The sequence below is a fragment of the Scyliorhinus torazame genome, chromosome 6 (genome assembly GCF_047496885.1).
Source record: "Scyliorhinus torazame isolate Kashiwa2021f chromosome 6, sScyTor2.1, whole genome shotgun sequence".
In the NCBI taxonomy this organism is placed as follows: domain Eukaryota; kingdom Metazoa; phylum Chordata; class Chondrichthyes; order Carcharhiniformes; family Scyliorhinidae; genus Scyliorhinus; species Scyliorhinus torazame.
In genome coordinates, this window is record NC_092712.1 from 152739862 (window position 1) to 152761602 (window position 21741).

At 54.2% G+C, this 21741-nt stretch overlaps 1 protein-coding gene across 1 annotated transcript in view; it reads left to right on the plus strand.

The window, feature by feature from the left end:
- The first annotated feature begins 7060 nt into the window (after nt 1–7060).
- Nucleotides 7061–21741, plus strand: part of stx17 (syntaxin 17) — a 216589-nt gene continuing 201908 nt past the window's right edge. Inside the window, exon 1 of the mRNA XM_072508940.1 lies at nt 7061–7081. The gene's annotated coding sequence lies outside the window, so the exon portion shown is untranslated. The remainder of the gene's footprint in view (nt 7082–21741) is intronic.

The following is a 21741-nucleotide window of genomic DNA, read 5'->3' on the forward strand; positions in this document are numbered from 1 at the left end:
AGGGCAGGCAGTTAAACACTAATGTGCGGAGGCTCCTCAACGTGCTTATGATGCCATAGGTGGAGGGAGAAGCGGAGGTAGTGGCAGCTATGGATGCGGAGAAGGCCTTCGACTGGGTGGAGTGGGAGTATCTTTGGGAAGTGTTGCGGAGGTTTCGGTTCGGGGAGGGGTTCATCAGCTGGGTCAGGCTGCTATGTAGAGCCCCGGTGGCGAGTGTGGCTACGAATCGGCGGAGGTCGGAGTACTTTCGGCTCTAACGAGTGACGAGGCAGGGGTGCCCCCTGTCCCCCTTGTTGTTTGCATTGGCAATTGAGCCTTTGGCCATGGCACTAAGGGAGTCCAGGAAATGGAGGGGATTGGTCCAAGGGGGAGAGGAACATCGGGTGTCGCTGTATGCGGACGACCTGTTGCTGTATGTGGCAGATCCAGTGGAGGGGATGGCGGAGGTCATGCGGATCCTAAGGGAGTTTGGAGACTTCTCGGGCTATAAGCTCAACGCAGGGAAAAGTGAGCTCTTTGTGGTGCATCCAGGGGACCAGGGAAGGGGGATAGACGACCTACCATTGAAGAGGGCGGAAAGGAACTTTCGGTACTTGGGGATCCAGGTGGCTGGGAGCTGGGGGGCCCTGCACAAGCTCAATTTGACGCGGTTGGTGGAGCAGATGGAGGAGGATTTCAAAAGATGGGATGTGCTGCCACTCTCGCTAGCGGGCAGGGTACAGTCGGTTAAAATGATGGTCCTCCCGAGGTTTCTCTTTGTGTTCCGGTGCCTTCCCATTGTGATTACCAAGGCTTTTTTTAAACGGGTAGGTAGGAGCATCATGGGTTTCGTGTGGGCAAGTAAGACCCCGAGGGTAAAGAGGGTGTTTCTGGAGCGTAGCAGGGACGGGGAGGGCTGGCGCTGCCGAATCTGTGCGGCTATTATTGGGCAGCCAACGTGGCGATGATCCGAAAGTGGGTAATAGAGGGAGAGGGGGAGGCGTGGAAGAGGTTGGAGATGGCGTCCTGCAGGGGCATGAGCCTGAGGGCGCTGGTGACGGCACCGCTGCCGCTCTCGCCGACAAGGTACACCACGAGTCCGGTGGTTGCGGCAACGTTGAAGATCTGGGGGCAGTAGAGACGGCATAGGGGCGAGGTGGTAGCCTCGGTTTGGTCCCTGATTCGGGAGAACCATTGGTTTGTCCCGGGAAGGATGGATGGGGGGTTTCGGAGCTGGCACCGGGCAGGGATTAGAAGAATGGGGGACCTATTTATAGATGGGACGTTTGCGAGCCTAGGGGCACTGGAGGAGAAGTTTGGGTTACCCCCAGGAAATGCGTTCAGGTATATGTAAGTGAGGGCGTTTGTGAGGCGGCAGGTGAGGGAATTCCCGTTGCTCACGGCACAGGAGATTCAAGACAGGGTGATTTTGGGTGTAATGGGTCAGAGAGGGCAAGGTTTTGGCGATCTATCAGGAGATGAAAGAAGAGAAGGAGGCCTCGGTAGAGGAGTTAAAGGGGAAGTGGAAGGAGGAGCTTGGGGAGGAGATAGATGAGGGTCTGTGAGCTGATACCCTGAGTAGGGTTAATTCCTCTTCCTCTTGCGCCAGGCTCAGCCTAATACAATTTAAGGTTACTCACAGAGCGCACATGACAGGGGCGAGTGTGGTAGTATGTATTAGGGATCATGTGGGACTGGAAGCCCTAATGTCATTGGCTGACAGATCCCGGGTCCTGGTTGGCCGTTGACCTCTAGCTCCGCCCTGAAGGCGGAGTATAAGAAGCCGGAGTCCTCCCCCGCAGGCCATTCTACTATCGAGCTGCGGGGGAACAGACACGCTTAATAAAGCCTCATCGACTTCACTCTATTCGTCTCACGGAGTCTTTGTGCGCTACAATTTATTAAGCATGTCTAAAAAGGACTATGGAGCTCAGGATCATCCCGGAAAGCCTGAGGATCAGCCCCCACGCTGTGAACGCGGCAGCAGCCTTCAAGCACTGGCAGACTTGTTTTGAGGCCTACCTCAGAACGGTCACCGGCCGGGTCACAGAAGACCAAAAACTACAGGTCCTGCACTCGAGGTTAAGCACGGAGATTTTCTCCCTCATCGAAGACGCGGAGGATTTCCAGACGGCGTTCGCAGCACTGAAAAGTCTCTATCTCCGCCCAGTTAACCAAATCTACGCTCGCTACCAGCTCGCGACGAGACGGCAAAGTCCCGGAGAATCGATGGACGAATTCTACGCCGCGCTGCTGATTTTGGGACAAGCCTGCAGCTGCCCTTCGGTGAACGCAAATGAACACACGGACATGTTAATGCGCGATGCTTTTGTGGCAGGTATGAATTCCTCCCAAATCCGCCAAAGACTTCTAGAAAAGAGTCGCTAGGACTCTCAGAGGCCCGGGCCCTAGCAGCCTCCCTAGACGTGGCCGCGCGTAATACCCGTGCCTACGGCCCCGACCGCGCGGCAGCCCATTGGGCTCCGTACGTACCCGTCGCGACAAACCCACCCCCCCCCCAGGACACCCCACAGGCTTGCGCGGTCCTAACGCCAAGTCGCACCGGGGGCGCCCGCTGCTATTTCTGCGGCCAGGCGAAACACCCCCGGCAGCGCTGCCCGGCCCGCGCAGCAATCTGCAAGAGCTGCGGGAAAATGGGCCATTTCGCGGTTGTGTGCCGGTCCCGCGAGGTCGCCGCTGTCCCGGGAGACCAGGGAGCTCTGCAAGCCGCTTACGCTCCCCAACCCCCTCAGCGCCCCATGTACGACCCGCAGGCGCAGCCGCTCTGGGTCCCGACCACCGCGGTCCCGGGAGAACAGGGAGCCCTGCACGCCGCTTACGCTCCCCAACCCCCCCCCCCCGTCCCCACGTATGACCCGCCGGCGCTACCAATTTGGGTCCCGACCACCGCTGTCCCCAGAGATGAGGGAGCCCTGCGCGGTCCTAACGCTCCCCAACCCCCCCAGCGCCCCATGTGCGACCCGCAGACGCCGCCATTTTGGGTCCCGGCCACCACGAGGGGAGGAAGGGCGCCGCCATCTTGGACCACCCCAGGCCTGTACGACGCGTGGGGGCGGCCATTTTGTCCACCCCTGCCGCCATCTTGTGACCCCCCCAGCCATGTGTGATGTATGGGGGCAGCCATTTTGTTCATCCCCGACGCCATCTTGGACGGCAACAATGGACCCCAGTGTCGACGGCTCCACGGGGTTCGAGGAAGACATGGTCAATCGGATTGCCCAATATAAAGTCTTCTCCACCGTGGACCTCAGGTCCGCCTACCATCAGCTCCCCATCCGCCCAAGTGACCGCAAGTACACAGCCTTCGAGGCAGATGGGCGATTATACCATTTCCTAAGGGTCCCATTTGGCGTCACAAACGGGGTCTCGGTCTTCCAACGGGAGATGGACCGAATGGTTGATCAACATGGGTTGCGGGCCACGTTCCCGTATCTCGACAATGTAACCATCTGCGGCCACGACCAGCAGGGCCACGACGCCAACCTCCAAAAATTCCTCCAGACCGCCAAAGCCTTGAACCTCACGTACAACGAGGACAAGTGCGTTTTTAGCACCAACCGGCTAGCCATTCTGGGCTACGTAGTGCGCAATGGGATAATAGGCCCCGACCCCGAACGTATGCGCGCCATCATGGAATTTCCCCTCCCGCACTGCTCAAAAGCCCTGAAACGCTGCCTTCATACTACGCCCAGTGGGTCCCCCAGTACGCAGACAAGGCTTGCCCCCTAATACAGACCACGACCTTCCCTCTGTCGACAGAGGCTTGCCAGGCCTTCAGCCGCATCAAAGCGGATATCGCAAAGGCCACGATGCGCGCCATCGACGAGTCCCTCCCCTTCCAGGTTGAGAGCGACGCCTCCGACGTAGCTCTAGCGGCCACCCTTAACCAAGCGGGCAGACCCGTGGCCTTTTTCTCCCGAACCCTCCACGCTTCAGATATCCGCCACTCCTCAGTGGAAAAGGAAGCCCAAGCCATAGAGGAAGCTGTGCGACATTGGAGGCATTACCTGGCCGGCAGGAGATTCACTCTCCTCACCGACCAACGGTCGGTAGCCTTCATGTTCGATAATGCACTGCGGGGCAAAATCAAAAACGACAAGATCTTAAGGTGGAGGATCGAGCTCTCCACCTTCAACTACGAGATCTTGTACCGTCCCGGAAAGCTGAACGAGCCGTCCGATGCCCTATCCCGCGGCACATGTGCCAACGCACAAATTAACCGCCTCCAAACCCTCCACGAGGACCTCTGCCACCCGGGGGTCACTCGGTTTTTCCACTTTATCAAGTCCCGCAACCTCCCATACTCTTTAGAGGAGGCCCGTACAGTCACAAGGGACTGCCACATCTGCGCGGAATGCAAACCGCATTTTTTCAGGCCGGATGGTGCGCACCTGATTAAGGCTTCCCGCCCCTTTGAACGCCTTAGTCTGGATTTCAAAGGGCCCCTCCCCTCCACCGACTGCAACACATACTTCCTTAATGTGGTGGACGAATACTCCCGCTTCCCATTCGCCATTCCCTGCTCTGACATGACCGCGGCCACAGTCATTAAAGCCCTGAACACCATCTTCACACTGTTCGGTTGCCCCGCATACGTCCACAGCGACAGGGGGTCCTCTTTCATGAGTGACGAGCTGCGCCAGTTCCTGCTCAGCAAGGGCATAGCCTCAAGCAGGACGACCAGCTACAACCCCCGGGGGAACGGGCAAGTAGAGAGGGAGAACGGCACGGTCTGGAGGACCGTCCTACTGGCCCTACGGTCCAGGGACCTCCCAGTTTCACGGTGGCAGGAGGTCCTCCCGGACGCTCTCCACTCCATCCGGTCGCTATTATGTACGAGCACTAATCAAACGCCTCATGAGCGTCTCCTTGTCTTCCCTAGGAGGTCCTCCTCTGGAACGTCGCTGCCGACCTGGCTGGCGGCCCCAGGCCCCATCTTGCTCCGAAAGCATGTGCGGGCACACAAGGCGGACCCGTTGGTCGAAAGGGTTCACCTCCTCCACGCGAACCCGCAGTACGCTTACGTGGAGTACCCCGACGGCCGACAGGACACGGTCTCCCTGCGGGATCTGGCGCCCGCCGGCAACACACACACCCCCCCGACACCATTCACCCAACCCCCCCCCTTCCTGCCACCGCCGCACCCCGCGACCGCCCCCTTCCCAGGAGGGTCGGTTCCCCTCCCCTCAGGCCCGACCAAGAATAAAGCCCAAGCTGAAACCGTAAGGCTCCCGGAGACGACAACACCGGTACAAGCACCACCACCACCACCGGGGCCGAGGCGATCGACACGGACGACCAGACCGCCCGACCGACTCGTGACGTCGATCTAAATCAATATTTGGACTTTTCACAAGAACATTTTGCTTTTCTCCCGATACCTTCTGTAAATAGTTGAAACAGGACAAAATTGTACATACTGTATTGCCATATGAATGTTTTCCTCCCAGGACCAGCCCTGTAAACCCTTACCACCATGCGAAGCATCACCCCGCCGGGTTCATTTTTGACAAGGGGTGAATGTGGTAGTATGTATTAGGGGTCATGTGGGACTGGAAGCCCTAATGTCATTGGCTGACAGATCCCGGGTCCTGGTTGGCCGTTGACCTCTAGCTCCGCCCTGAAGGTGGAGTATAAGAAGCCGGAGTCCTCCCCCGCAGGCTATTCTACTATCGAGCTGCGGGGGAACAGACACGCTTAATAAAGCCTCATCGACTTCACTCTATTCGTCTCACGGAGTCTTTGTGCGCTACAGCAAGGTTGAGTAGGTTCTTTGGGATGGAGGACAGGTGTGGGAGGTGCTCGGGAAGCCCGGCGAATCACGTCCACATGTACTGGTCGTGCCCGGCACTGGATGGGTTCTGGCGGGGTTTCGCGAGGACTATGTCCAAGGTGGTGAATGTCCAGGTCAAGTCGAGCTGGGGGTTGGCACTATTTGGGGTAACGGGTGAGCCGGGAGTGAAAGAGGCCGGTATCCTGGCCTTTGCGTCACTGGTAGCCCGGCGGAGGATCTTGCTATTATGGAAGAACGCAAAGCCCCCCAGTGTGGAAGCCTGGATAAATGACATGGCAGGGTTCATTAAGCTGGCGAGGATAAAGTTTGCCTTGCGAGGGTCTGTGCAGGGGTTCTTCAGGCGGTGGCAACCGTTCCTAGACTATCTCGCGGAGCGTTAGGAGGAGGTCAGCAGCAGCAACCCAAGGGTGGGGGGTGGGAGGGGGGCGTCTCTTTCGAGGGGGGTATTTGGGTGGGTGGGGGGGCTTCCTCAAGGGTACCTTTTATGGGGGGGTTACTATATACGGGGGAAACCCAATATATAAGTTTTGTATTATTTTCGATTGTTGTGTTTGTGTTCTTTTTTCTTTTTGTTATGGGGCGGGGGGGTTTGTTAAAAATTTTGTTGGAAAAATCTGAATAAACATTTTTTTTAAAAAACACACACGCAACATCACAGCCAATCACCAGTGAGAACACACGCACTATAAAACGGGGAACACCACAGTTCCCGCTCATTCCAGCAGGAGACAGCTCAGGGCACAGAGCTCACAGCGTGCCACTCAGACATACACCATGTGCTGAGTGCCTCTCTAAGATAGTGTTAGGGCTGGGTTTACAGGTTAACGGGTAAAGTACGAACCACAGTCATAAGTTTACAGATGTTGTTATCAAGAGTAATAAAACAGAGTTGTACCATCTACAACCGTGTTGGTTCGTTTGTATAGCGGAACACCCAACACGACACCTAGCACTAAGGGTGCCGAGCCATTGTTCTGTCATTACGCTCTCTTTTTCTTTATTTCTCCTTTGCTGTTTCTGTTACTCTCACTCTTTTGATCTGATTTCTGTATCTGCTATTCTTCTTCAGTTCATAATCCTGTTCCCTTTCTACATTTCACACTGTCACTTACATTCCTCCCAGTGCTCTCTGTTACCTTGGCAACCTCCACCAACTGCATGCTTTGCTTTCAATGAAGTGCAAGTGCTGTTTTCTTTCAGCAACATCTTACAACAGAGTCACAGCTGGGGGAGCCAAGATGGGAGCTGCAGGAGAGGGGGGAAAGTAGCTGGAGCCAGCACTAAGTGGTGAGTGATAAAGCAGGGAACAGTTGGTGACAGCACCAGAAAACTGAGTCGTCAGTAAGTGCATGTTTCTGGTCCGCTGCAAGCACAATGTGGATCCGGTCGTCACATCAAGACCAAGAATGTAGGGCCTGCGTTAGATTGGGCCAAGCACACGGGGTGCAGAGTCAGTGTGCTGATGGATCCTAACTGGGCTGGGTATACCGGGAGTTTTGTGTGGGTGGAAAGGGATGTGTTAAAGAGATTTGAAAATAGGGCTGGAAAAGTTATGGAAGCAGCTTTTTTTTTTGTCAATTGAACATATTTGTGTGTGTATTATGTGATCATATTTTAGGTTGGTAATGGGGTGGGTGAAGAAGTATCATGATAGATGATCTTGGAGGGTTTTTGTTTCTGTGATCTGACAGGTTTTCTGGTATGAAGTGATAAGATATTGGAACAAAAGGCTTTTTGGATTATTGCTATGACTAACAAAAGTAGAAAAATAACCAATTAGTAAAGAGAAAAATATGCATTAGGAAGGAGAGAGTGGTTGAAACTTCAAAGACAGCTTTTTAAAAAAATGTAAAATCAAGAAATGGTACACTGACAATGATATTCCTTCAATGCTGTTCAGTAGCCAACAAGCCACTAAACCAGTATAAGAGCCAAAATGTTCATTTGTCCAGTTTCCGAATGTGCATCATTGGGAAAAGCTGAAGCCGAATACCGACTCCCGAACTGCAGTATCCTCTATCCCACCTAAGATCAGAGTGAATTGCATCGTTGATGGACAATGTTAAGCCACATCTTTCCACAGCAGAGCATCTACCAGCATCCGCCATTTGTTATATTTGCCCCCGCGTCTTTCAGCATTTTTGCCCAATGAATTTCACAAAGTGCAAGTTGATAACAGGGCAGCGAAGAAAACAGGACAAGCAACTACATCTCTCCTGAACCAATTAGATCGATGTAATGGAAAATAAACAGAGGATGGGCTGAGAAGGAAGTGTAAGTTCGAGAGGGTGAATTTCATTGTCAAATCAGGGACAGAAAGAGAAATAGAGGAAAAGAAAGATCGATAAAAGAGAGAGCGCAAAAAAGACAAAAAATAAATATGTTTTACTTTCTCTTCTAAATTTACCACTTTTAAGAATGATTGTAAGAATGAGACACACTTCTGGCTAATTAGCGCTAATTGACAGTTATTGTGGTGTTAAAACGGCACTTACTAATGAAAAAATTTCACTTTCTGTGGCTTGATAACTTCATATTGTTATAACCCCCGTCGAGTTCACAGCGTAAGGACTATCAGATTCCTCGTGACCTCCATCGAATAGGAACTTCCCTGGTAATGGGGGGCAGGATTTCCCCCTTAACAAGCTGAAACCTCACCAGTATATTAACCCCGACCTGGGTGCAGTTCAGGGAGGGAGACTCCTTTGGGGAATGGAGGTTATTGTGCACGGAAATAAACCCTGTCTTGTCTATGCATGCTACTTCAGCGGATTCGACACATATCTAATGTTAAAATGCAGCAACATCAGAATTTAATGTATTTCTATGATGAGGCATTTTACATTCTTCAAAATTTATACATGGAGTGTGGGCCTTGCTAATAATGAAGCTAAAGCACCTGAAGTCGACTCTGGACACAATGGGCTTAAGTGGGGGTTATAATTCACAAACCGGATCCGTTAGAGTTAGGCAGCAGGCAAACCTGATGCTCCTACCTCAATTATGTGATTGTATGTTGGGGGTGAATGGTTCCTTATTGCTGGCATCCTCCTCCTGCTGAATGGCATTGTGTTGAGAGCACATGGTGCAGTCAGCTTGATCTTCAAGTCAGGCTGTTTCTCTTAATGGGAAGACGCATTGAATAATATTGTGCCATTTAAATGATAGAAAATGGTACGCCAGGGAAGGGTGAGAGGGTGATGAATGTGGCATTAGAGACATTAGTGCTGGAGGTTGGTAGGAGGAGAGATCCGTGATTCTGGCAGGGGCCAGAATGCCCTCAGAGAAACGCTCATAGGAGTGGGAACAAATGGCCAGAAAGGTCAATGCAAGGAGCCTGGAGCCAAGGATTAGTCGGCAAGAAGTCTAATGACCTCACGTGAGATGGCAAGGTCACTGAATGAACATTCACATGATGTTTCCTACTCACCACAACATAAGACCATAAGACATAGGAGCACAATTAAGCCACTCGGCCCATCTATCTGCTCCGCCATTCAATCATGGCTGATATTTTTCTCATCCCCATTCTCCTGCCTTCTCTCCATAACCCCTGATCCCCTTATTAATCAAGAACCTATCTATTTCTGTCTTTTTTAAATTTAAAAAAAAATAAATTTAGAGTACCCAATTAATTTTTTCCAATTACAGGGCAATTTAGTGTGGCCAATCCACCTAGCCTACACATCTTTGGGTTGTGGGGGCGGAACCCATGCAAGCACGGGGAGAATGTGCAAACTCCACACGGACAGTGACCCAGAGCCGGGATCGAACCTGGGACCTCGGCGCCTTTAGGCAGCAGGGCTAACCCACTGTGCCACCGTGCTGCCTCTCTATCGCTGTCTTAAAGACACTAAGTGATTTGGCCTCCACGGCCTTCTGCGGCAAAGAGTTCCACAGATTCACCACCCTCTGGCTGAAGAAATTCCTCCTCATCTCAGTTTTAAAGGTTCGTCCCTTTAGTCTGAGATTGTGTCCTCTGGTTCTAGTTTTTCCTACAAGTGGAAACATCCTCTCTACGTCCACACTATCCAGGCCTCGCAGTATCTTGTAAGTTTCAGTAAGATCCTCCCTCATACTACTAATCTCCAACGAGTACGGACACAGAGGGTGGGATTCTGCGGGAATCGGCGGGACGGGCAACTCCGGCGGGAATGAAATGAAATTAAATGAAAATCGCTTATTGTCACCAGTAGGCTTCAAATGAAGTTACTGTGAAAAGCCCCTAGTCGCCACATTCCGGTGCCTGTTCGGGGAGGCTGGTACGTGGGGAGGCGTGAACCACTCCGGCGTCGAGCCGCCCCGAAGGTGCAGAAACCTCCGCACCTTCAGGGGCTAGGCCGGCGCCGGAGTGGTTTGCGCCGCGTCGGCTGGCGCAGAAGGGGCTTTGCACCACGCCAACCGCCGCCGAAGGGCCTCCCTGGCCGGCGCGATTGGCGCATGCGTGGGAGCGCCAGCGTGTGCTGGCGTCATCCCAGCGCATGCACAGGGCGGGGGTTCATCTCCGCGCCGGCTCCTGTACTGGTCCACGATGGCTGGTGCGGAGATGAACCCCCCTGCGCATAGAGTGCCCCCACGGCACAGGTCCGCCCGCGGATCGGTGGGCTCCGATCGTGGGCCAGGCCACCATGGGGGCAACCCCGGGTTCAGATCTCCCCGTGCCTCCCGAGGACCCCGGAGGCCGCCTGCGGAGCCAAGTCCCACCGGTAAGCACCTATCGTAACATACGCCGGCCGGGGGGGGGGGGGGGGGCGCTGCCAGCGATCGCCGACCGGCGCAGCGCGATTCCCGCTCTCGCAAAATCCCCGGCGCCGGAGAATTGGCAGCCGGCGGGGGCGGGATTCACGCCGCCCCCCGTCGATTCTCCGACCCAGCAGGGCGTCAGAAAATCTCGCCCAGAGTCCTCAACTCTTCATTCCAGGGATCATTCTTGTGAACCTCCTCTGGTCCCTTTTCAAGGCCGGCACATCCTTCCTTAGATATGGGGCCCAAAACTGCTCACAATACTTCAAATGGGGTCTGACCAGAGCCTTATACAGCCTCAGAAGTACATCCCTGGTCTATATTCTAGCCCTCTCGACATGAATGCTATCATTGCATTTGCCTTCCAAACTGCCAACTGAACCTGCACGTTAACCTTAAGAGAATCTTGAACAAGCTTCTCATGGTGCTCAAATTCATCACACCTGCATCACTCCCTGGCACTTAGGACTCATGACTGACATCTTGGTACACCACTTCACCCATACCTATCTATTGCTATCAGGTTCATACACACCCCTCTCTGTGCCTTCACATGTATCTAGCTATTCAGCTGTGGATCCATTGGGCAGGAGTTGGAGGACGGTGGCCATCGGGTAGGGGCAGGGGAAAGAGGCCATTGGGCGCGAGTGAGAGTATGGCACAGGGATCACCAGTATGTGAGAGAGAGGGTTGAGGGTTTGTTTTTGTGAGTGTCTGTGTGAGAGAGATGAGTGTATGTGTGAGAGAGAGATGAGTGTGTGTGTATAAGAGAAAGTTTTGTATGTGTAAGAGAAAGAGGTGTGTGTATAAGAGAGAGATGAATGTGTGTGTAAGAGAAAGGGGTATGTGAGAGAGAGAGAGGTGAATGTGTGTGTAAGAGAAAGGGGTGTGTGAGAGAGAGAGGTCAGTGTGTGTGTGTGTTTAAGCAAGAGAGTTGTGTACGTTTAAGTGGGTGAGGTCTGTGTGTAAGAGGGAGAGGTGTGAGAGGGAGAGGTGTGTGTGTGTGAGAGCGGTGTGTGTCTAGCCTTCCTCTGTCATTGGCTGGTCGGGTGCAGTCAGTGAAGATGAATATTTTGCCGTGGTTTTTATTTTTATTTCAGTGCCTGCAGGTCTTTTTGCCAAAGTGTTTTTTTAAGGAGGTGGACTGGTTGGTTTTGTCATTTGTCTGGCAGGTAAATTGGCTAGGATTAGGAAGGTGGCACTTCAGAGAGGGCGGCAGTCAGGGGATTGGGCCTTCCGAACCTATTATACTATTACTGGGCCGTAAATGCGGAGAAGTTGCAGAATTGGAGTAGGGAGATGGAGCTTTGAGGGTGAGGATGGAGGCAGGTTCTTGTAGGGGGGTAGGGCTGCGGGCGCTGGCAGCGGCACCGCTCCGGTTTTCCCCAGGTAGGTATTCGGGATGTCCTGTTGTGGTGGCCACACTGAAACTTTGGAGCCAATTTTAGCAGCACTTTAGGTTAGGGGCTGGGTCAAGGTTGATGCCGATCCAAGGGAACTATGGGTTTGAGCCTGGGAAGATGGATGCAAGGTTTTGGGGATGGGAGGAAAGAGGGGTGTTGGAGATGAAGGACGTGTTTTTGGAAGGGTAGTTCGTAAGCTTGGGAGAGATGGGGGTGAAGTTTGGGTTCCCGTGTGGGGAGGGTTTCAGGCACATGCAGGTGCGAGACTTTGCGAAAAAGGTCTTGCCAACCTTTCCGGTAGCACCGCACTCCTCGTTGCTGGAGGAGGTGTTGTCGGTGATGGGGGTGGAGGGTGGGGTTGGATTTATGGGAAGATTTTGGATGAAGATAAGGAAGGGGTTAAGGTCAAGTGGGAGGAGGAGCTGGGGATGGTGCTAGAGGAAACATTGTGGTGTGAGGTGCCGTGGAAGGTGAATGCCGCAACCTCATGTGCGAGGCTGGGGTTTATACAACTAAAGGTGGTACACAGGGCGTATCTGACGAATTGAGGATGAGCGGCTGTTTGAGGGGGTAGGGGATATTTGTGAACGGTGTGGGAGAGACCCAGCTAATCATGTACATATGTTATGGTCCTGTCCGAAGTTGAAGAAATTTTCGAGGTAGTTTTTCAGCACCATGTGGACTTGGAGCCTAGTCTCCTGGGAGCCATATTCAGGGTGTCAGACCTGCCGGAGTTGCAGGCCGAAGCGGGGCAGATGTTTTAGCCTTCTCTTCACTGATCGCTTGCAGGTGGGTTATGTTGGGGTGGAGCTCAGCTTCTTCATCCAGTGCCTTGGTGTGGCTGAGGGGTCTGATGGAATTCCTGCATTTAGAGAAGGTGAAATTTGCCCGACGAGGAGTGAATGAGGGGTTCCGCAATAGATGGGATTTGTTTATTCTGCATTTTGGAAAACCAGTTACCGTCAACTGTTATGGTGATGGAGGGAGGTGGGTTGGGGATGAGGGGGGGCCGGGGTGGGGTTTTGTATTAGGTTTATTTTTGTGTTGTAATGTTTTTCAAATGTTAAAATATTAAAAAGTTGAATAAACATTTTTTTAAAAGAGAGTGGTGCGTGTAAGAGAAAAAGGTGTGTGTGTAGGAGGGAGAAGTATGTGTGCCAAAGAAAGGTGTGTGTGTAAGAGAGAGAGGTGTTTGTGTAAGAGGGAGAGGTGAGTGTATAAAAGAGAGGTGTGTCATAGAGTCAAACAGCACAGAAAAGCCCTTCGGTCCAACATGCCATCACCAGTCAAAAACAACCACCTAACTATTCTAATCCTATTTACTAGCACTTGGCCTTGTGTGCCTTGGCATCGCAAGTGCACATCTAAATATTTCTTGAATGTTATGAGGGTCTCCGCCTCCACCACCCTTTCAGGCAGCAAGTTCCAAACTCCCACCACCCTCTGGGTGAAAACATTTTTCCTCACATCCCTCCTAACCCTAACCCTAACCCTTAAATCTATGCCACCTAGTCATTGACTCCTCCACCAAGAAGAAAAGCTTCTTCCTGACTGCTCTATCTATGCCCCACATAATTTTATTCATCTCAATCATGTCCTCCCTCAGTCTCCTCTACTCCAAGGAAAACAACCCCAGTCTATCCAATCTCTCTTCATAACTAAATCTCTCCAGCCCAGGCAGCATCCTGGTAAATCTCCTCTGCACCCTTTCCAGTGCTATCACAACCCTCTTATAATGTGGATTCCAGAACTGCAAACAATACTCTAGCTGTGGCCTAACTAACATTTTATACACTTCCAGCATAACCTCCCTGCTTTTAAACTCTATGCCTTGGCTAATAAAGGCGAGTATACCATATGCCTTCATAACCACTGAATCCACCTCTCTGCTACCTTAATTGACAGGTGTACATGCACACCAACGTCCTTCTGATCCTCGAGGTTCTAGTGTTTGGAGTTCAATGCCCGGTTCCAGGGGCAGCTTTTGAATAAGCTGGTGCAGGAAGACATAAGGAAGGTGAATAATGTTGACGACCCAGAAAAAAGCCGCTGGGAAGAAGGGGGCAAGCAAAAGTTCGGCGTCGAGTGAATGGATCAGCCCGGCAGCAGGAAAGATGGCGGAGGCGGGATCGCTGGATGGGGATGCACCCTTCACAGTGGAGACTCTGATCAAGGTGATGGCTGGAGAATTCAAGAGGCAGTTCGCGGAACATGAAGATGATGCTTAAGGAGATGATAGCTGCGATGAAGGAATGGGTGGAGGAGGCGATGGTCCCGGTGAAGGCGGCGATGTTGAAGGCATCGGTCCAGGTACGGGAGCAAGGAGAGAAGTTAAAGGGGGTGGAGGAAGCTCTGTCACAGCACAATGACCAATTCGCCTCAATGGGTGAGGAGCTGCGGAGGGTGGTGGAGATCAATAAAGGACAGAGTCAAGATGGAGGACCTGAAGAATAGGTAGAGGTGGCAAAATTTAAGAATTGAGGGTTTGCCTGAGGGGGTGGAGGGCATGAGGCCGACTGAGTACTTTGTGAAGATGTTGGTAGAGTTGTTGGGGAAAGGGGAAGAACCCTCCTGGTATGCGCTGGACAGGGCTCATCGATCGCTTAGGCCCATTTCGAAGGCAAACGAGCTGCCAAGGGCGGTCATAATTTGCTTCCACAAACTCCATGTCAAAGAGAAGATCTTGAGTTGGGTGAAGCAAAGATGTGAGGTGAAGTGGGAAGGAGCTGGTATTCGAATATATCAAGACTTAACCGTGGAGCTGGTGAGAAGGCGGGCGGCCTTCGATCGGGTGAAGGCGGCACTCTACAGCAACGGTGTGAGGTTTGGGGTGGTCAACCCGGTGAAGCTGAGGGTGACCTATAACTCGAGAGACTTTTACTTTGAGACAGTGGAGGTGGCGGAGGCCTTGCGAAGGCTGAAAAACCGGGACTGAAATGACAAATGGGACTGGGCTTTGGATTCGGACTGAAGGGAAGGGGTTAAATGCTGTGTGCAGAAATGCTCTTTCAGGCCGTTTATTTGTTTTGTATCTGTGGGGGAATAGTTGGGGCTTTAGTTTTTGGGTTGGTTGATGGGGAAGGGTAGTGTACCCTCTGCTATGGGTTACAGCTTTGAGGTCACGGCAGTTTTCTGGGGCCTGGTTCTTGCACTGGTTATTTTTGTTTGCCTTTGTTTTCAGGGACTGGGTTATGGGGAGGAGATTGATGGGAGGGGGGCCTTGGCAGGGGCCGCCACACTAGGAAGCGAAGGTTGGCGAGTGAATGGGAGTATGGTGGGGTAGGGGTCACGGTCAAGCGAACCTGGTCGAACAGATTTCGATGGGCCTGGGAGGTGTGAAAGTTGGGAGCTGGGATCGATACTGGGAGAGATTTTTTCAAGAGGAATTGGATGGGGGGATTCTGGGAGGGGGGAAGGGGTTCGACGACAACAAACGGTCGGGGCGGGTCAGGTTCGATGGGCAAAGCCCGGGGTTACGATGCTGGTGGGTGGGGGTGGGGTGAGAAACACCCGGTCAGAATAATAACATGGAACGTGAGGGGGTTAGGGGGGGGCGGTGAAAAGGTAGAATGTCTTTGCATATTTAAAGAGTTTAAAGGCCAGTGTGGTGATTGATGCTGCAGGAGACCCATTTGAGGGTGAAAGATCAGGGGCGGGATTCTCTGTCTCTGAGACTAAGGGCTGGATTCGCCGAACGGCGACAGCAAAATTGCGTTCGGCGATCAGCCGGAAAATCAATTTTTACGCTGGAATCGGGGGCTTTTCCCCCTCAAAACGGTGTACTCCTCGAGTACGCCGCACACCATCGGGACGGCCTCAGGACGTCACCTGAGGCCCTCCCCCAATGCTCCGCCCCCGTTGTGCCAAGTCCCTGCCGACGTGGGACACGTGTGCTCACAACCTTTGGGGATCTCGCATGGCGGCTGTGGATTGTGTTCCACGTGGAACACAATCGATTCCAATGAGAAATGGTGCCGGATTCGCCAGTTTCGCGATTCAGAGGCTTATAAGCTGCGGCCGCATGCATGCACTTCATTCCCCACTCACACCATCCCAGCCAACAAGGTGGCAGTGAGGAGGGCAGCCACAAGGTTGACTGATGCCGAGCTGGAAACCCTCTTGGACGCGGTGGAGGAGCAGCGGATGACCTTGTACCCCGGCCCGGGAAGCAGGCTGCCAGCTCTCGCCGTTCGCCATGCCTTGGCGCAGTTGGCAGAGGCAGTGAGTGCCATGGGCAACACCGTCTGGACAGGCCAGCAGTGCCAGAAAAAACTGCATGTCCTCTTCAGGGCGGCCAGGGTGAGTAGGTAGCACGGTACCCCTTGCAGTAACACACATCCCTCACACCGGTAACCCGACCCCCCCCCCCCCACCCCCCCCACCATGCTGCCCCAGATGCCGGCATCCAGACCAGCTGCCATGGCCGAGTGCCCTGGCCACTGAAGCACCCCCTGGGCTGCATGCGTCGGACTGCCTAACAATGTCGTTTTCTGTTCCCCCCGCCCCCAGGAGAAGGCCACCCGTAACCACCGGGAGGAAACTGGAGGCGGACTGCCGGACCTCCGGACCCTCACCGTGGCCGAGCAGAGGGTCTTGGATGTGGTTCGTGGACCGGTGGAACGGGATGTCGCCGAGGTGGAACTCAGCCACGGGCGAGGAAGTGAGCTAGTTGCGGTTCCCCATGCCACGTGTGCCAACCCCAATACTGCCCTCACCCTGACCCCAACACCACCCTCACCCTGCAGTCTAATCATGCGTCTTGTCTTGAGTCTTGCAGGACCTGCCAGAGATAGGACGGGTGTATCTGGTGTTCCCCACCACCAGCCTGTGCCACAACCAGAGCCCCCCCTGTGAGCCGAGCAGTGACGCTGAGAGCAGCTCGGACACCAGCCCTCCGTCCGAGACTCAGGAGACCCCAGAGCTCGGGTCGGAGGATGACAGTGATTTCCCATCACAGCTGTCTCCAACACCCTCCACCATCCCAGAGACACTCACCTCGATTGCCCATGTTAGTGAAGAGGCTCCTGGGACACTATCTGGTGCGCACCACACAGTTGGCCCGGTACAGCAGGTGGAGGTAGGAACACGCGAGGGGTGGACGGTCGGAGGGCAGGCCGACCCCAGGGGCTAGCTGCCATCTAGACGGGTCTCGGGCTTCTGGAACGGACAGTCCCATCCGTAATGGAGATGCAGTTGCAGAGCCAGGGACTACATGAGGGGTTGTTGCCGAGTATCCAGCACCTGCAGGTGCAGCTGGAGGAGTCTAACTGTGTGCAGGAGCAGGAGGTGGTGCCGACAACACGTGGCACCCAGACCGAAACCGCACGGGTGGCGGCCGTGGTGGCGGCACTGGTGGTGATGGTTTTGGCTACGGATCAGCATGTCCAAGGCCTGGGGCATTCTGTGCAGGCGCTGGCCTGGGCCCAGGACAGGGTTGCAGCCTCACAGGCAGCCATGTACTAGAACCACCTGGAAATTGCAGCAGCGCTTCTGAACGCAGGCCCAGTCACAGCGGGCCATGCTGGGAACGTCAGCGGCATTGCCCAGGCTCTAGCCAATGTGAGGCAGACACAGAGGGAGGTGACCCAGTCCCAGAGTGAGATGGCGTAGTTACTGGCTGATGTGACACAGACCCAGAAGGTGCTGGCACAGTTGCACGTCATGTAGTGCAGTCCCAGACGAAGATAGTCCACTCACTGGCCGCGAGCGTGCAGACCCTGGTCGAGACCAGAGTGGGCCTCCAGGACCGGCAGTGCCAGGTGATGAGGAAGCCTCAGGGAATATCTCCCCCCGCACCCCTGTACCGGTGACCCCCACAGTGGAGGTGCTGGAACACTGCAGCACCTCGAACTCCCCCCATCCCTGGCGCATCTGGTGGGCAGCAGGCAGAACGAGGCGGCACCACAGGACACCTGAGCAGCAGCCGGGCCCATCCAGGCCCGGTCGCCCAGATGATTCCCACCAACGGGGACCCAGGCCACAGGGCGGGAATCACAGCAGGCCGCCTCCGCTCCTGCTGTACCATCTGGGGAACCACCTAGGTGTAATGTTAGGGAACGTAAGGCTAGGAAGTTAGGCACTGGTTAAGTTGGCACAGTTTAGTTATAGGGGCTAGGGCACACATCTGTATATATCTGTTCACATTAAACACCTGTTGCCACGGTTACAACCTGCCTCGGTGCTTTGTCTGATGGGTGTGAGGGGAGGGCTGGGCTGGGCTGGGCAAGGGAAGGAGGGGGAAATGAGCGGACTCTGTGGGTGGCCCGGGCTCCCCACAGCCCCCGTGCCCCCGACCATCCCCACCAGCACCACCCCAAGGATCCGATCGGACCGTGTGATGGAATCGTCGAGTGTGCCAGGATGAAGGCGTCGTTCACACTGTCCGGGAACCAGGCACAGACGTGCACAGTGCGCAGCTGATGGTCACATATCAGCTGCACGTTCATCAAGTGGTTGGTGTAGAGTAGCCTGTCATCTGCAGGTGCCCATAGTGGGACATGCATCTCATCGATCACCCCCTAGACCCGGGGCATCCTGTCGATGGCCGCAAACCCCGCTGCCCGGGCATCCTGGTGGGCTCTGTCCACATTGAAATGGATGTATTGAGGCGTCTAGGCATTTAGGGGCTCCATGATGGCATGAATGCACATGGGAACCGAGGTCTATGAGATCTGTCATAATATACACCAGTATACCATGGTGCAGACACACACACTGATGGACACACAGTGGGACCAATCAACACACACAACACCGCAGCCAATCACCAGTTAGAGCACACTCACTATAAAGACAGGGGACATCAGAGCTCCCGCTCATTCGAGATGCAGCCTCCTAGTAGGACAGAGCTTACAGCTTGCAGCACAGACATTCACCATGTGCTGAGTGCATAGACTGGTTAGGACAAGGCATAGGTCTTTAGTTTAATCTAACATCGTGTTAACCCACAGTAAAAGTTTGTTCAACAGTTTCTGACTTAATAAAATAGTGTTGCACTATTTTAAGTGTTGGGGGCCTGTATGTTCCACCGATCCCGAGCACCCAACACATCAAGATCCTGGACAGGTCCGCACTTGGCGCCTGGAAGGGCCCCATGGCGAAAAGGTTCAAGGCGACTGTCACCTTGACGGCCATCGGTAGCGGGTGTCCTTCCCCCATATCCCCGCGGTGCCAAGTGTCCCATCATGTGGCAGATATGTTGCAGTCTCTCTGCTCAGCCGGAGTCTTCAATGGTATGTCCGGTCCGACAGGTCCTCGAATGACAGGCGGTGCCGGTACACATGAGGCCTCATGTGCCGCTTCCTTGGCACCTCCTCCTCCTCAGCCTGTTGGGCAGTCGGCTCTCCATCCTGGACGGCTGCTGCCCGCTTCGCTGCTGCAGCTTCCTCTGCCTCCTCGAGCAGTTCCACCTCGTACTGCTGCAGGGCACCCCCCAGGGCTGCGGTGACTAGCAGGAAGGCCACCATCGAACTCCAAGATCCATTGTCTGTTGGGGGTGAAAGACCGACATGTTAGCATGACGCGTACCCCCATGGCCAACCAGGTCCACTGGGCTACATGGTGGCCCCAGTTGGCACTGCGAGCTCCGTCCCCCATTGTCACCGCCCCCCCTCCCCCATCCCCACACCCCTGGACCCATTGGTGGCCGCACCGTGGGGGCCTCTGGCCTTGGTACCTGTCCCTGATGCCAGGGGTACTGTTGGCGGGCACTGCCCCTGCCAGAGGTAGGGACCGCGGCCCCTGTACTGTGGGTGTTGCCCTGGCTGGGCCGCTGGTGGGAGGTGGTGGGTGGGGGGCACGGGTGACGGGGGTGGGGGCGACCATACAGTCGGTGTCACTCTGCAGAACCAGGAGCCAGGGTGGGTGGTCAGTGGGTGTGCACTGATGGCTGCCTTGCAGTCCGCGGTAATGAAGGTCCGTGCCTGGACACCGCCCCAGGCCAGTGGGGGGTCACCCTGGCCACTCAGCCTGTTCCTCCTCTCCCCGGCACTGGCAAGGAACCCCAACCCAGCCAGCCTGGCCAGTGTCCAGCCCGGCGGCCCGCAGTTGCTCCTCTCCTGGTCCTACCTCCTCTCTCTCTCCCTCAGCAGCCACGATGCCGGTTTCACGATTTTTAAAAGCAAACGGGTAATTGGCTCATCGGAGGATGAGAATCGCGGAGGCCACGGAGAATACGGGGTTGGGCCCGCTAATGATATGCAAACGGTGTTTACTGCACCTGTGTTCCGGAACACATTGACGCAGCTGTCGAGGTGACGGGGAATTTGGATTTGACATCAAATTGGAGCCTCGGAACCGATCCTCGGCCTATTCCAGTTTCGCGATTTCGGCATCGGCTAATGGAGAATCACGCCTCAGGTGAGGAAGGGTTGAGTGATCAGGTTTTCCTTTTAGGGTTCGATAGCAGGGCTCATAGAATCATAGAATCCCTACAGTGCAGAAGGAGGCCATTTGGCCCATCGAGTCTGCACCGGCCCTTGCTTCCCTATGTCCAATCCCCCACTCATAGACCCGTAACCCCATCTAACTATTGGGAGAGGAGCGCAAAAAATTGATAGAAGAGATTCTGGAGGTGGATAGGAGATATGCGGGGGACCCGGACCAGGCCCTCTTGGCCAAGAGGAAGGAACTTGAGGCGAAGTTCGACCGGTTGTCCACAGGGAAAGCGGTAAGCCAGTTGAGAAGAGCGAGGGGGGGCTGCGGTTGATGAGCACAGGGAGAAGGCAGGGCGAATGCTGGCCGGTGAGCTCTGGAGGGAAGTGGCGGCGAGGGAGATATTTCAGGTGTGGGATAAGATGGGGAAGCTGGTGGTGACCCCAGAGCAGATCAACAAAGTATTTGAAGAGTTTTATAAGGTGTTATAAAGGTCAGGGCCACTGGGAGAGGAACAAGAGATGAGGGAGTTTCTAGACAGGTTGGAATACCCAAGGTTGGGTGAAGAGGATAGAGCAGGGTTGGGTGGGCTTGTGGGGGAGCAGGGAGTGAAGGAGACGATTGGGAGGATGCAGGTAGGGAAGGCAGCGGGGCCTGACGGGTTTCCAGTTGAATTTTATGAGAAATTTAAAGATAGGTTGGCGCTGCTGATGGTGGGAATGTTCGAGGATGCGCTAGGCAGGGGTGTCATGCTACAGATGATGGGGCAGACCACAATTTCTCTGCTGCTAAAGAAGAATAAGGACCCGGTGGAATGTAGGCCGTATAGGCCCATATCCCTATTGAATGTAGATGCTAAGTTATTAGCAAAGGTTTTGGTGGCAAGACTGGAGGGGTTCTCCGGAAGGTGATAGGAGAGGATCAGATGGGGTTCGTGAAGGGATGGCAGCTGTTTTCGAACGTGAGGAGGTTGCTGAATGTGATCCTGTCTCCGGTGGACGGAAAGGAGACGGAGGTGGTGGTGGCACTGGACGTAGAGAAGGCATTTGATCGAGTAGAGTGGGGCTATCTGATGGTGGTATTAGAGAGATTTGAGCCCTCGATATCTGTCATAAGCCTCCCGAGACCTTTTTAATCATGCTGTATATCCCTCATGTCCAGCGTTCACTGGATTTTTTGGTCCCGCCTGTTGTGTTATGTACTCTGGGATAACACAGGCTGCAACTGGATGCAGCTTTAACCAAAAGCTACTTCAGATCTTGAAGTTAGTTCAATCTGATTTATTGAACCAGTAGCACAGTTAGCACAGTTCTCTATGAGTTCAACTCTCTGCTAACCTAAGTGTGGTTACTCTGTCTGACTGAACCAGACTAGCTCTTAGGCACGTGCTGGAGGTGTGATACTGTACATACACCCTGACTCACTCTG